Below are 14,486 nucleotides of genomic sequence, written 5' to 3' on the forward strand. Positions count from 1 at the left end.
AAAATTTAATGAGCTATTTTTGTCTTTGTAGCCCCCCCCCTCCCCCCACACACTGTCTGAAGCCGCTCATCCCAAGCGGGGTTATGGCGAACCAGAGCCTAACCCGGCAACACAGGGCGCAAGGCTGGAGGAGGAGGGGACACGCCCAGGATGTGACGCCAGTCCTTCGCAGGGCACCCCAAGCGGGACTCGAACCCCAGACCCACCGGAGAGCAGGACCTGACCAAACCCACTGTGCAACCATGCCCCCCTCTGTTTAGCCATTTATTATTATTATTATTATTATTATTATTATTATTATTATTATTATTCTGCAGCTCTCCAACCTGACCTGCAATGTAAAGTTTGTATACTGAAATACTTAGAAATACAGACACATTTATACAGCTGAGTAATTTTTACTGTATCAGTTCAGGGTAAGCACTTTGCACAGGGGTACTAGAGCATGAGGTGGGAATCAAACCTGTGCCTTTTGACCGAGATGCCACCTGCTGCCCCCATTATTTCCATCACAAGCAGTTAGAATAAAACACAGACCCTGCTGATACAATTATTTCTTGTTAAACACAACACAGCCACCCTGCCCATTTATTGCCATTAAGGTGGTTTATAATTATTAGGGTATATCACCTCGGTAGAAATTGTCATGAGATGGGCAATACAGTAATTAAGGTTATTATATGAAGATAGTTATATGAGCAGCTGATGTATAAATGTTTATTGAATGTTTATGCATCAGCTGCTCATATAACTATCTTCATGATAAAACACGGAGGTTCACAGTTCTGGCTCCGTTGTGGTGGAAACGACCCCCCCCTCAGAACTGCTGAAACGCTGTCTACGTTCAAGAAGGGTCTGAAAACTCAGCTTTTCTGGACTCACTTCGCCCATGATCTCTCAAGCTGTGAGAATGTCGTAAATTTGATGCAAATGTTCATGCGCCCTGACTTTATGATCATCCCCGGATAAGGCTTTACACAGTTCTGCATTTTATGTGAATGTTTGTGCACCTCGTAAAAAAAAAAAAATTGTAGGAAGGTGATCAGGAATTGTCGGTTCTTAGTTTTGTGCATCGGTGCGTAAAGTGGCAAGAAACAAGCTAAGTTTACTTACGAATCGCATGTCCGTGACTATGTCTCTTTCTCCTGATGCAAAGCACAAATTGTATTTCACCGAGATGTACGTCGCTTCGGACGAAAGCGTCTGCTACATGAATAAATGTAAAAATGCAAATGTAAGAGAAATCGTTACAAGTAAATTGATTTTCAGGGAGCTGAAGATATTTCGCTTTAAGATTAGATAGCGTAATATTTAATATCCTGTCTGAGAGATGTCACACCTTGTCTGCCAACTTAGTACAGGCCTCTATTGTCTAGTACTCAACAGATATTACCAATAATACTCAATGGAGTGACAGAGAAATATTGGGAGGGACAATTTAAGGTTCGATAAAACATTGGGAGGGTTCATCCCCCAGCTAATCCGATTGCACTGAGGTAACACCAAAACAGCACTTTACACCGTTCTGCATCCATGTGACAATGATTGATGGTAAAATGCTTTACTCCCAAAAAGTCATTGAGAAACACACACATTTACAGAACCGCTTGTCCCAGACGGGTTTGCGGGGAACCGGAGCCTACCCGGCAACACAGGGCGTAAGGGGACACACCCAGGACGGGACGCCAGTCCGCCACAAGGCACCCCAAGCGGGATTCGAACCCCAGACCCACCGGAGAGCAGGACCCAGTCCAACCCACTGCGCCACCACGCCCCCTCATTGAGAAACATATACATTTAAAAACTCTAAATGTTCTTCCCATTAAGAAAAATTTGTGTAAACAAGACACTGCTGACAGGAAGTTTAAAAAGACAACACTGACTTGTTCCAAAAAAAAGGAGTAGGAGTGGAGTGTGTAACATAAACCCGCAAACACTTTAGGGTTGTGTAATCATTTTAAAATACAATTACAGGAAGAGTTCACACCCCTTTACAGGCTCATTTCCCGCCAGTCAGCAAAAAAAGTCAAAGGGTATAGAATGGAAAAAACTTTTTTTGCACAATTAAGATTTGTTTGCATGTCTAAAGGAAAGTTTATGATTAATAAAGCACCGTTTTAGACAGACCGGTTTAAAAGGTGAGAACGCTATCGGTGCACGTCAAGCACAAATTAACGCTCCCAAGACATATTAAGGTTTCAGAGGTGTTGCAATAGGGAAGTCAAATATTATCTTACCGTGATACTGACTTCGAAAAATCGAAAATCGAAAAGCAACATTTTGCATGAAGTACCCGATCATTACAATTTCTCACAGAGCATCATGCAGTGCAGTGATTCTTGGGCCTGTTAGGATACCTTCAACCATGACCTCCATGGTGTGCTCATTTGCTACTCTAGTTTCTGGACCTACATACGTCAGTATATTGCAGTCGACCGAAGAAGTATTGGCACCCTTAATGGCACTGAAAAAGGTGCTTGTCAAACTTAACAGGAAGAGGCTCAGTGCTGTTCTGCTCTTCAGGGAAGTCTTCACCAAATATTAATTGTAGGGGTGCCAATAATTTCTAAACATATTTTTGCTGATAATAAAAAAAAAAAAAATCCTTTCCATTAAATATTTTTTTTCAGAAATGGTTGCATTAAAATAAAATAAAAATAAAAGTATATGATGTCCCCGTATGTCTGAGCCTTAAATTTGACCCAGTAAATGTGTTTATTTTATACATTAATTTTTGTTTAGTTTCATGAAGGATGCCGCTACCTCTTGAGTCGACTGTAAGACTGCAAGTCTTCATATTGTAAAATATGTGGTCAGGTGAAACAGCTCCAGCTAACACAATTCTGCTAAGAAATCACTGCTCCCCCTTGTGTAACACGGGATACATCACATGTGATGTAGTACGTCTGTGTGCAAACACAGAGACTGAGCATCACTCAGTCATTGAGCGATTGATACTCGCAGCGCCTGGGTGGTGAAAGAAAATATGGGTCCGATCTACACACAGCCTATGTGGAGTTTGCATGTTCTCTGTGTGTCTCTGTGGGTTTCCTACGGGCGCTCTGGTTTCCCCCCACAGTCCAAACATGCAGTTCAGATGAATTGATGGTGCTGAACTATCCATATAGTATGTGAAGGTGTGAGTGAGTTTGTGCACGTGTACCTACTCTGTGATGGACTGGCGTCCTGTCCATAGTATACTCTCCCTCAGCCCTATTCTTCCAGGATAGGCTCCGCTTCACCGCGACCCTTCTCAGGACAAGCGGTTATTGAAACTTAATGGATGGTGCTTGCACTATGTATTTTTTTGATCCCTGATAATACAGTCGGAGCAGAGGTTTCTGCAGCAAACATCTGCTTGACTCACAAAACCTGGAAGAGAATAACAAAAAATGCAATACTGAGGAAAAACAGAACTGGCAGATGAAGTTAAGAACAAATATGAGAGATTATTTCTTCCCCCCCCTTAGCAACAAAACATGGGCCGTTTGTTTTTGAGCAGCAACAATCATTTCCAGAAATCATCACATTTTCCGGCTGCATGAAGCCCAAAGGGAAGCTGGTCAGATTTCGGAACCCGTTTTGCGGGAAAGAATACGGCGGCGCGTTTGAGGAAGCTCTTCTTTTGGGCTTCCTCACACGCTACTAGCAGTTCCAGGGTGGGGGCGACGTTTCAAAGGCTATATATAGTAACTTGGTCACTATGCTACACATTCTGGAACTGAGCTCAATGATTAAATCTTGACATTTAATTATTAAAAAACATTGATTTACCCCACAGGCCACAGGATGTTATGTATTCAAGCAAAGCCAAACATGGGTGACTGACCACTGAGAACGTTCAAAACAATCACAAGGTCATTAAAACAGTTTGGTAAAATTCAGTCAATGGGAGGATCAGGCCATAAAAACAATATTAATATACCGTGAAAAGGATCATGCCGAACTATGAGTGATTTTGATATTTTTCCACCGGAACGTTAACCGGTTTAACCCGCCCATGTTATTTTAATTACCGCTAGCCACTGAGTGGAATTTTTTGCAGGGTAAATGTATTTTATTCCTTCACTCTGCATTTTTTCCGTAATTTTGGGCTTTCACTTGACTGTCCAAACACACTTCTAAGCGCTCAGGGGTGTCCACCAGGTGACACTGTTACAGCTGCTCTTCGGAACCTGGGTCCTGCAGCCGCGTGCTGCGAAATTCCCTCGACTTTCAGCTGCAGCATCTTAGAGATCAAAATCGCGTGTTCACCTGTGATTGCAATCGCTCACACACACAAACACACACACACACACATTTTATTATGCTACATCTCTGCAGGCTTTTGGAAATCACACAGGTGGTTTGCAGGCCAGGTGCGATGAAGCTGGAACAGGTGTGCAGCACTGAGATTCCAGGTGTGATGAACCGAGACTCCAGTCTTTCAGAAATACACCGTGCGGGTGACCTTCACCTATGAAGTACACAACTCTCCTCGCGTGACTTAGCGCACTTTAATCTAGACAAACCTGTCAGCTGTTTTGATTTTGAAAACTAGATGTGATAATATTGGGTAATATTGGAGGAGGCCCCAATAAATGTTTAATTAAATCTAAGTACGTGTAGGAACTGTATCGCTCCTGTTAAGAGAAGTGAACATATTTGACTGTGGTCGTCCAAAATGACTGGAAGAACGCTGCATTTTGCCTGTTTTCCAGCACTTGCGCTGTTATCGGAACGGCGCGGCATAACATTCGGTCAAAACAATGTAGCGCAGCACGTTTGTGGGTACGAGGTCCAAAGAGGCGCTCCGTAGGTCAAGGCACAAGGCATTGAGGAGCTGTTTCAGAGCGAAATCGATTGGGTCAAAGGAAAACAATGTACACAGAGAGGGAGGGGGTGAGCAGGAGCTGTCCTTGGTAGCGCGATTGCGCAGCCGTCTGCAATCGCACGCCGAGCGCAACACCGAGCGCCGAACATGTCATTTCCCGAGTGCCCGCGCTGCCCCTGACTGGTACGCACCTTCGGTGTGTGAGCGTGCAGAGTGTGTCTGGGGATTGCTGGGGAAACTAGTGGTGTGTGCATCTCTCTCTCTGTGTGTGTGTGTGCGATTCCCCACAGGAAATGTGCTTTAATGTTTGGGCAGATATTTCAGCTCATCTTTTAATTCACTTTCTTTGCAATCCCGCCCTTGATTTATGAAAACGTGTGTATGCTTTTCAGAAGGAAATCAAGGTACTGGAATTGTGATTATGCGCAAGTGGTCGTTGCATGCGTGAATTTTTAAAAAAAAATGTATTGGACAGATGAGAGGAGGGGTTCTATGTATGGTGAGCGATGCTCTACCCTGAATCCTTCATTTCTGCGGAGAAAGAAATTCAAGAAATTTGCCAGAATATTTGGTAAAAATACTGTCAGCAGCAAGAAAATTTGTGAATAATTTTGACACTTTTGTTATATGGCCACAATAAATGCAGGCAGCTGCAGGAACTATTCCGGTTAGGCCAGTCTCCTTACGCTCCTCAGTTTGAACCCCACTCCGGCTGCAGTGACCTTTGTCAAGGTACATATTCTGACTGAATACAGTAGAAATATACTGCTGTATAAATGGGTAAATCAGTGTAAAGCTGATTTAAAGGTATCAGCTAAACAATGGCTAATAAAACACTTTAAAAGCCTTGTACATCCCCAAATTCATATCAGAAATAGAAACGGCATTGTAATATTTTTATTTTATCTTGAACTCATTTAGTTAGGTGATTTTGCCCTTCATGGATCTCCTAAAGGCCACGGACCGCTCGGACCCCGGTAAAGAACCCCTGGAATAAAGAAATCAAATCTAGATGTTGGTAGTGGGGGGGAAAAAAGACAACAATTACAAATAAAACATAAATGGAGAGGTTCCTGTCTTACATAATTGCTGAACTCCTAGCGCGGAACACAGCAGTATGACAAAGACAACTCGTACAGTAAGACTTGCCGAACGAGATCTGGACCCCGGGAGAGTGCGCACATGTGGCGTTTGCCGAAATTGTTAATGACATTCGGCTATCTTCTGGAAACACTTTTATCTCTACTAGTGCTCTTTGACCGGAGTACCATCTGCGACTAGTTCAAAAACCAACCTCTTGGCAGACTTGAGGGGTTTATTGGTTTAAAGGAAGTGCCCTTTCCTGAGTTATGTTGCGCTTATCGAAGATATCGACTTGTGTAAATAGACTCTTCTGACCCAACCATAAATCAAATATGGTGCCCCACGGAACAGGGTGTTATGATCCCAATGATCTTTGGAGATTAATTCTGTAAATGATATACGCTGATATCACTGAGTGAATTGTTTTTTTTTTATTTTAAATAACTGCTGCTTGTCCAGTACAGGGTTCTGGTGGTCCAGAGTCTATCCAAGAACCATGAGATGTGAGGCAGGGTACACCCTAGGTGGCATGCCAGTTCATCACATAGGAATCTCAGAGACACACACACACAGATGCAAACACAATGGCCAGTTTAGAGTGAGTTCACCTGAAACATGTCTTTCGACCGTGGGAGGAAACCAGAGCACCTGGAGGAAACCCACCCAAGCTCCACACAGGCCGAGCTGCCCGAACCCACAGCCTAGAAGCTGTGAAGCATCAGTGCTACCTGCTGCTGCTACCACTGTGTTGGCCCATGATTGTTATTATTGTTATTGTTGTTGTTTTTTGGCACAATTAATACATAATTGCTAAAAATCCAATAGTCTATCCATACATTTTGACTTTCTTTTAGTCCATGAACATTAAATTCTGTATAACACTTTCTTAAGCTAATATTGTTGTGCGAACTATTAAATGGCTCTCGTAATAGTATATTTTTTGAAATATCAATAATCTTTGCAATATAAGCAATCCATATGTAGCCTAGGCAATGAGATAAGGGGGCGGAGCCCGAGGGCAGCTGCCCACAGCTGAGACTAATTTCCGCCTCTTTTTCTTCCCCCGGGGCTCCCAGTGAGGAGAGAGCGAGACAAGAGACGAGGTGGAAGCACACAGCCGACGCACGCCCGATCACCGTTTCCAAACCCCGCACACGCCCGCACCTTCGTTCCCGAGCCCCACGACGACACCGCAGTCCCCGAAGTCCTGCCCCCGAAAACCCGTTCCCGGTGCCCCCGTTCCCCCCCCCCGTCCTCTATCATTGCACCTGATTGAACAAAAGGAGCACGAGCACTCACCTGAGCCGGCCTCTGTCTGTTGCACCATATTATTACAATGCAGATATTCTTCCACGAAGGACTAAACATCGCCTTGAGGTTGGAGAGAATTTCAAATTATGATTATGTTGAAAGCTGCTGTAATTCAGGAGTACAGCCCTTCGGACCTGTGCTGAATGTTGTCAGACGAGAAGGGGATTTACTCTTGATTTCAGGAACTGAACTCGGACCAACTCCAGAGCGCGAGGCCTTGTTAAAGCTGGGACCCGCTTACATAAGTGGTGCGTTATTCCCACACACACACACATCATCTGAAGCCGCTTGTCCCATGCGGGGAGCTGGATCCTAACCCGGTAACACAGGGCGTAAGGCTGGAGGGGGAAGGGGACACACCCAGGACGGGACGCCAGTCCGCCGCAAGGCACCCCAAGCGGGACTCGAACCCCAGACCCACGGGAGAGCAGGACTGTGGTCCAACCCGCTGCACCACCGCACCCCCTCATTATTCCCATAATGAGACATAATTGTTTCACAAGGCCCAACAACGTTGCAGAGGCTGCTGGACAATCATCATATCTCGACTCCCAAGGGTAGAGAGCACAGTGATGTGCACACATAGGAAATAAATAAACTTACCGGCACCCTCACCCCCCCCGCACACCTGACTGCTGGTGTGTCATACAGGGGTGTCGGGGTCACCACAGTTCAAACGAAACCTGAGGCCTCCCTGCCGAGGTATTAAAGGGCAAGTGGGGGTGTTTGATTTCCCCTTGCTGACACTGAGGTCAGGCAGTGCATGTTGTTTTCTGCCTGGGGATGTGCCCCCGCTAGGGTTGCAGGAGTTCATCCAGGAGAGCGCGGCCACCTTCTCGAACCCTTCTGCCTGGCGACAAGCCTGGCTGCTACGTGCAACCGTCAGGGCTGCTGTGCTCCGGGAGCACAGCCCGTATTGCAAATTTATTAACTTGTAATGGAACGCAACTTTGATTAACACTTAACTGTTGATCAGTAGTATCTTATTTGGTTATTACTAAACAGTTTTCTGGGGAAAAATATAGCATAAATATACACTGCACTGAGTGCAGGTTTGGGCTTCGATGAGTCAAATGATAATAACGCATCATGACATAGCAAAAGTATTACTGAGTACGTAAAGATTTATTGTTATCAATCCTAAGAACCTATATCCCTTGGGACCCACCCCTTCAACGGTCTTTTGCGTCACACATTGCATCACAATGATGGTAAACCGGTTCGCAGTACACACAGGTCACTGGCGTGCACCTGAGGAGACACACATTTTCATTTACACTCACATTTATTTATTTATTTAGCAGATGCTTTTCTCCAAAGCGATGTAGATCTCACAGAAAATGCTATTCGTGCATTACCTTAGAAGAAAGAGACATAGCTTCAGATGTGCGACTCTTAAGCGCAGTTAGTTTGTTTCCTTTGCCATATGCACTGACATTCATCACACAAGTAGCTGCATAAAACTTTACCAGAATATCGATAATTCCTAGTTGGTTTTTTTTTTTTTTTTTTTTTTTTGAGGTACGTATAAACGTTTACGTTACATTGCAGGAGTAGCTGTGTAAAGGATTTATCCAAGCATGATCATGAACATTTATACCTTGCATGAACTTAAGAGATGAGCGAAGTGAGTCCGGAAGAGATGAGTTTTAAGACCCCTTTTAAATACGGACAAAGATTCAGCAGTCCTGAGGGGGAGGTCGAGAGAACCTCCGTGCTTTACCTTTCGTACGCGGGACCGCCAAGCAGGCAGATGCGGAAGTGCGTAGCAGCCTGGTTGGGGTGTAGCAGATGATCAAGTCTTGTAGATAGCTGGGAGCAGTTCTCTCGATGCATTTGTAGGCCATAACCAGGGTCTTAAATTTGATCCGGGCAGCTATGGGAAGCCAGTGCAGAGAAACGAGTAGAGGAGGTAGATGGGAACGCGCCGGCAAGTAAAACACAACTCGGGCAGCAGCGTTCTGTATGGGCTGTAGAGGTTTGATGGCAGTAGCAGGAAGGCCAGACGGAAGAGAGTTATAGTCCGGACGGGATGTCGCCATGGCCTGGAAAAGTAGCTGGGCAGGGTCAGTTGTGAGGTAAGGATGGATCCTGCGGCTATTACGCAAGATGTATCTGCAGGTCCGGGTTGTGGCTTCAGTATGCTGAGAGAAAGATAGACTTGAGTCAATCATCACTCCCAGACTCTCAGCCGAGGAGGTAGGCAAAATTAATCAGTTGTCCAGTTTGATCGAGAGATCATGACAGGAAGACAGGCCAGCTGGGAGGTGTAGGATCTCCGTTTTGGAGAGGTTGAGTTGTAGGCGGTGATCAGACATCCATGCGGAGATGTCCGACAGGCAGGCGGCACCTGAGGAATGCAGGAGGAATGTGCATCGAAACAGATCCTTTTGACCGGTGTTCATGGTGAAAACAGAAAAAAGTGTGAATATGATTATCTCTTACTTTTGAATTAAGAGCAGCGCATGAAAGTGCGTTCAGGCGTGAGGCAAAATCAAGCTGTGAGGAGAAGGCAAGTTTGGATGGTGGGAATCGTGGCCTGACCCCGAGCCACTGGGCGCAATGAGTGGAGGGGGGCACGTGGATGTGGGGGGTGTTGCGGCTGGTGGTGGAGACCAGAGATGAACCGAACATAAGCGGGGAGGGAGCAGCGCCAGCTCTCGCACAGCTGCTTTATGAACCGATTTTGCCATGATGTCATCGCAAACAAGTTCCCAGCGTAGATCACCCCAGGCCTCGGATTCCTGACCCTCCTCACTCTGACGCTTTCTTCTGTCATGTAGGGGTCGGGGAGCGGCTCGTGCTGACGGGCCGGAGAGTTATGGCTCGGGCCCCGTCCCGTGAGAGCACGCTGCCGTAAATCACACTTTCGAATGATCTTCTTTCATTTCGGCGCTGCGGATCACCGGCCGAGACAACCCGACTCTCACACAGACACCCAAACATCCAACGGCAGCACGCACGTACACTCTCGCGTGTGCGCAAACACGGACGAAGGTGAAAAAACATTTCTTACGATGACACGGATGTGCATGTCCGTGTTTTCGCGTTTACCTTATTGATTTTAAAATGACCCCAAACTAACGAAAGGGAGTTCAAAGTGTGGGAGTATACTCCCTTTTTATAGTCATCATTTTATTACTGACTTTTTATTACATGATGAATTACTTCTAATTATTACATTATGGTTATCGTGATTTTCCACACTATAGGAATGACTAGGCTCTGTGTCACAAAAAGGTCTAAGAATTGTAAAGGGGGGGTGTGTGTGGATTATCAAATTGCACAAAAGTGGTCAACTGGTGTGCGGTTTATCTTATACCGATGGGAGTCCAAACAGCACATTTTGTACCAGGAATGAAAACACACACACACACGCACACGATGTCTACAATCGCTTGTCCCAAGCGGGGTCGCGGGGAACCGGAGCCTAACCTGGCAACACAGGGCACAAGGCTGGAGGGGGAGGGGACGCACCCCGGACAGGACGCCGGAATGAAAACAGGAGTTGCTAAACCGATATGATTCTTGAACCTTCTGACCCATCACACAGAGGACGACCTATGACCTCTTCCTTGGGAAAGCATTTTCAAAATTCCATGCATTTTCAATCAACTTAAGTGATTCTTACGGTTATTGATCTCTAGTAGAAAAAAAAAATCAATCTGCAATCTATACAGCTCTACCCTTTGATCTACCAACCTTGTCATACGCTTTTAAACGTTATCAGATAAATAAATTGCATGAGGAGTATATGTATGTGGGCAGAATGAGCATTACTGATGGCTCTGAGGTTGAGAATTCTCAGAGATTCTTTATAATGTCTGAGCAGACTCATAGCAAGGCTTGGAATCACCCGCTGAGCACTAAGACACTCCTTTGCTGCGTGGCCCCTGACGTCTCCAGCTCACTCAAACCTGGAGCAGCTTTCCCAACACTCTGGTGTAGCTGCTAATGCCTCTGGTATGTCTGTAGCACTTCCGAAGGACTTAAATATGTCTTCAGCAGCTGACATTTGACCTGACATCTGCCCCTACTTTGCGCACGTGCTGCTGCTCAAGTTGTACCATATGTTCCCTTCTCACGTCCAGCTTCGGATATTTTAATCCAATCCTCTAGGGTACCGTTCATCCAGGTCATCGCCTCTCCCTATAATTGGGGTAACAGGCCATCGAGGTAGGACCCTGGGTCCAATGTTTGTGTTGATGCCACCACTCTTCTCTCACAGCTTCTTATTTCTCTTTTTTCCTTCCATGGCTCTGATGTGGGGGAATGACTGCCCTCTGTCACTCAGAACTGCTGAATCCTTCTGAAATTCAAGAAAGGTGTGTCAAAACACATCTCTTTCGGACTCACTTCTCCCTTGATCTCCAATGGGCTCGATAAATGTGTCCCACGTTATCTGCTTAATAAAGAAAAAACAAACAAAAAAAAAACTCACTACTTACAGTTTCCCTAAGAAAAGCGAAGACTCACTGATAGCATGATGAACTGATGGAGGAGGTAAGCGGACCTGCTTTGTCATTGGGTTTCCTTTGGCCCAAATAGATATGTGCGATGGGAAAGTCTCGGGTCACTGGGTTCAGCCTGAACTGTACAGATAATCCATCCTTCGTTCTTCAGCCTTACGTCTTATGCTTTGGTTTTTCCGTAGATTCCGATTGGAAACGATTGTCGCTATACCCAAACTAGCAATACTCATAAGAGTAACAATAATAACAATATCATATAGAGTAATTAATATAAAAACAATATGTATTCTAAGAATATACTGATAATGTCCACAAAACTGTGAGCCCTGCAATTTTTAAGTATGTTTAGCATCTCTTCTCACTGTGCAGGTGCTGACACATTATTTGACTTTTATACATTTCGCAGAGGAGTCTTTATAATTCTTTATAAATACTTCAGATCTGCTTTTTAAAAGAATTTATGACTGTATGTTAGATAGCACGGCTACTACACCAACGCTTGCCAAACACAAGACGAACATATATTGTTAAGAGTGTGTGATCATGACATGGATTGTTATACCTGCTGCAGCAGAATCAATGAAAGGAGTCAGGAAAACAAGCACAGAGGTGCGTTAACCGCGACGTGATGTCTGCTCTCTGACGCAGGGTTTGGAGAGCCTACTATGAACCCATTAACCCCCAAGCATTTATCAGGAGTACATTTTGAGCTGTCACCTCTCACCTGAATACTGTCGGTGCTGTTCAGATCTGTTAGGATTCCTGTCACCAACCTGCGTCTGATCTCGTCGGGCTTGTGGAACCAGACGCCCTTTAATTTTGAGTACTAATTTCATTTTAAAATCAATCCCAATATTCTGTAACAATTGAATATGTTCGTACTTGAAAAATGCTTGATTCTAAATGTCTGTGCAAATTTCTTACATCACACAATTATGCTTTAATGAAATATTAAGTAATCTGTTAATTTCTAACAAAAAATAGAACAAGAGGCTGTAACATTAGCTGTGAGGGGAGTTAATTTGAAACTATTTAAGTTAAGATACTTAGATAAGATACTACTGTTCAAGAGACAACATCAACTCCCTCAGTGCTGATTTAACATTTACATTTTAAATGAATCAGAACATATACTGGCATCTCGGAATACTTAATATGGATAAAATTCCAGGTCTTCTCTTTGCTGCCAAACTTTTGGCTGAGCACATACATGAAGAAATCTTATTACTTTATCCCTCAATTGTGCTTCACATTGTGTTGAAAGACCCAAGTGTGCAAAATGTAGCCAGACTGGTTCTTTTTAGGGGCCCTTCTTTAGAAAAAATATCAGAGAAACTAAACAGAGTTTAAACTGAACTATGTCAGTATAGAATAAGTAGCACATAAATGGGCTGGTTTCAGTAAAAGCATCACTTAAGCAACAGAACACTACTATTGATATGGATAATAAAACTTGCAGGAATCATTAGGAGTACATATTTGAGAAAATGTAGAGCTAATGCATTAACATGGAAAAGCAGAAGCACCAAACAGGGTTCTTCAAAACAGAACACAGAAACATTTGTCTTTTCTAGTTGTTTCTGTATTTTCAAAAATTAATGAGAACTGTGAAAAACAAATATGCATCAAATTCCTCACAATGCAATCATCTTAATTTGAAATCTAAAATACTTACGTTAATGTTTTTTCACCTGTTTTATTTGATTGGAATGGTTTCATTTGCAAATTGTGACTTACAATATTTTAACTCAAATAATTACATTTCTGTAGGTAGGATGCAATGGAAAAGCATCAGGAGTGGTTTCACTTAGTACAAGTTAAGCGAGACAACTGCTTTTGTTCTAAGAATCGAGTTACGGCGGAACACCTCAGTGCCAGGGACTCAACCGGAAGGTTTTCGTCATTAGGAAGACAGTGCACAGCTGAGCCCACTGAAGTCACACTGAATCTCCCATGAACCAGAACGGAACTTGAGAATGCTTACTTGGACACCTTTCTGTGATGGGAGATACAGCCCCCCAGGGTGGCTAATTTCAGCTATGCATGCCTGTCACCTGATAAACATTGCGTGGAGGTCAAGGTAACTCTGACGGTATCTGACAATCGTGAGTAAACTCATTTGAAGCATAACAACATGGAGGCACAGAAGACATGGATTGACACATGTGGACAAAAGCTAATGTAGACTGACAGAGTGACAATAGCTGACGAAGGCTGGCACAGGCTCACAAACATAAAAGCAGATCATAAACAATCTCTCAACTGAGATAAAAAGCTAACTACTTGCAGAATAAAAAGAGGGTGAGTTCAAGTGTTCCTTCGAACTAAGCATAGGGTAAACAGCTGCATGGAGAAACTCTCACCCTTTACCTACCATTTATTTGTGGCAGGAAGATTCTGGAGTCACTATCCCTCTCTTAGACTGTTGAACACAATTGGGAAAGGCACATTAAGAAGAAAGAGGCACCAAGTGCAGGTGCTTAATATAATTCAAGACGCGATTAAAAGAGAGACAGAAAGAGGAAGGTAGGGTTTTCAGTAAGGGTTAGGGTTGTTGAGTTGAGTTGAGTTCCGTTCAGTTCAGTAGGGTTCAGCTGAGTTCAGCTGAGCTGAACTGAGCTGAGTTGGAGTGACAGTTGGAGTTGGGTTGGGTTGAGTTGGGTTGAGCCAAGCTGATCTCTTTATGGTTTCTGTACTATTCCATTTTGTAAACCATGGAAAGAAAGTTTAAGAAATATCATAAACTCACCCATCACAACCTCATACCAAGTCACTTCTTTGATTAAGCACAGCTTGCTTTGTCACAT

This window comes from Scleropages formosus, chromosome 24, assembly GCF_900964775.1.
Source record: "Scleropages formosus chromosome 24, fSclFor1.1, whole genome shotgun sequence".
NCBI lineage: Eukaryota > Metazoa > Chordata > Actinopteri > Osteoglossiformes > Osteoglossidae > Scleropages > Scleropages formosus.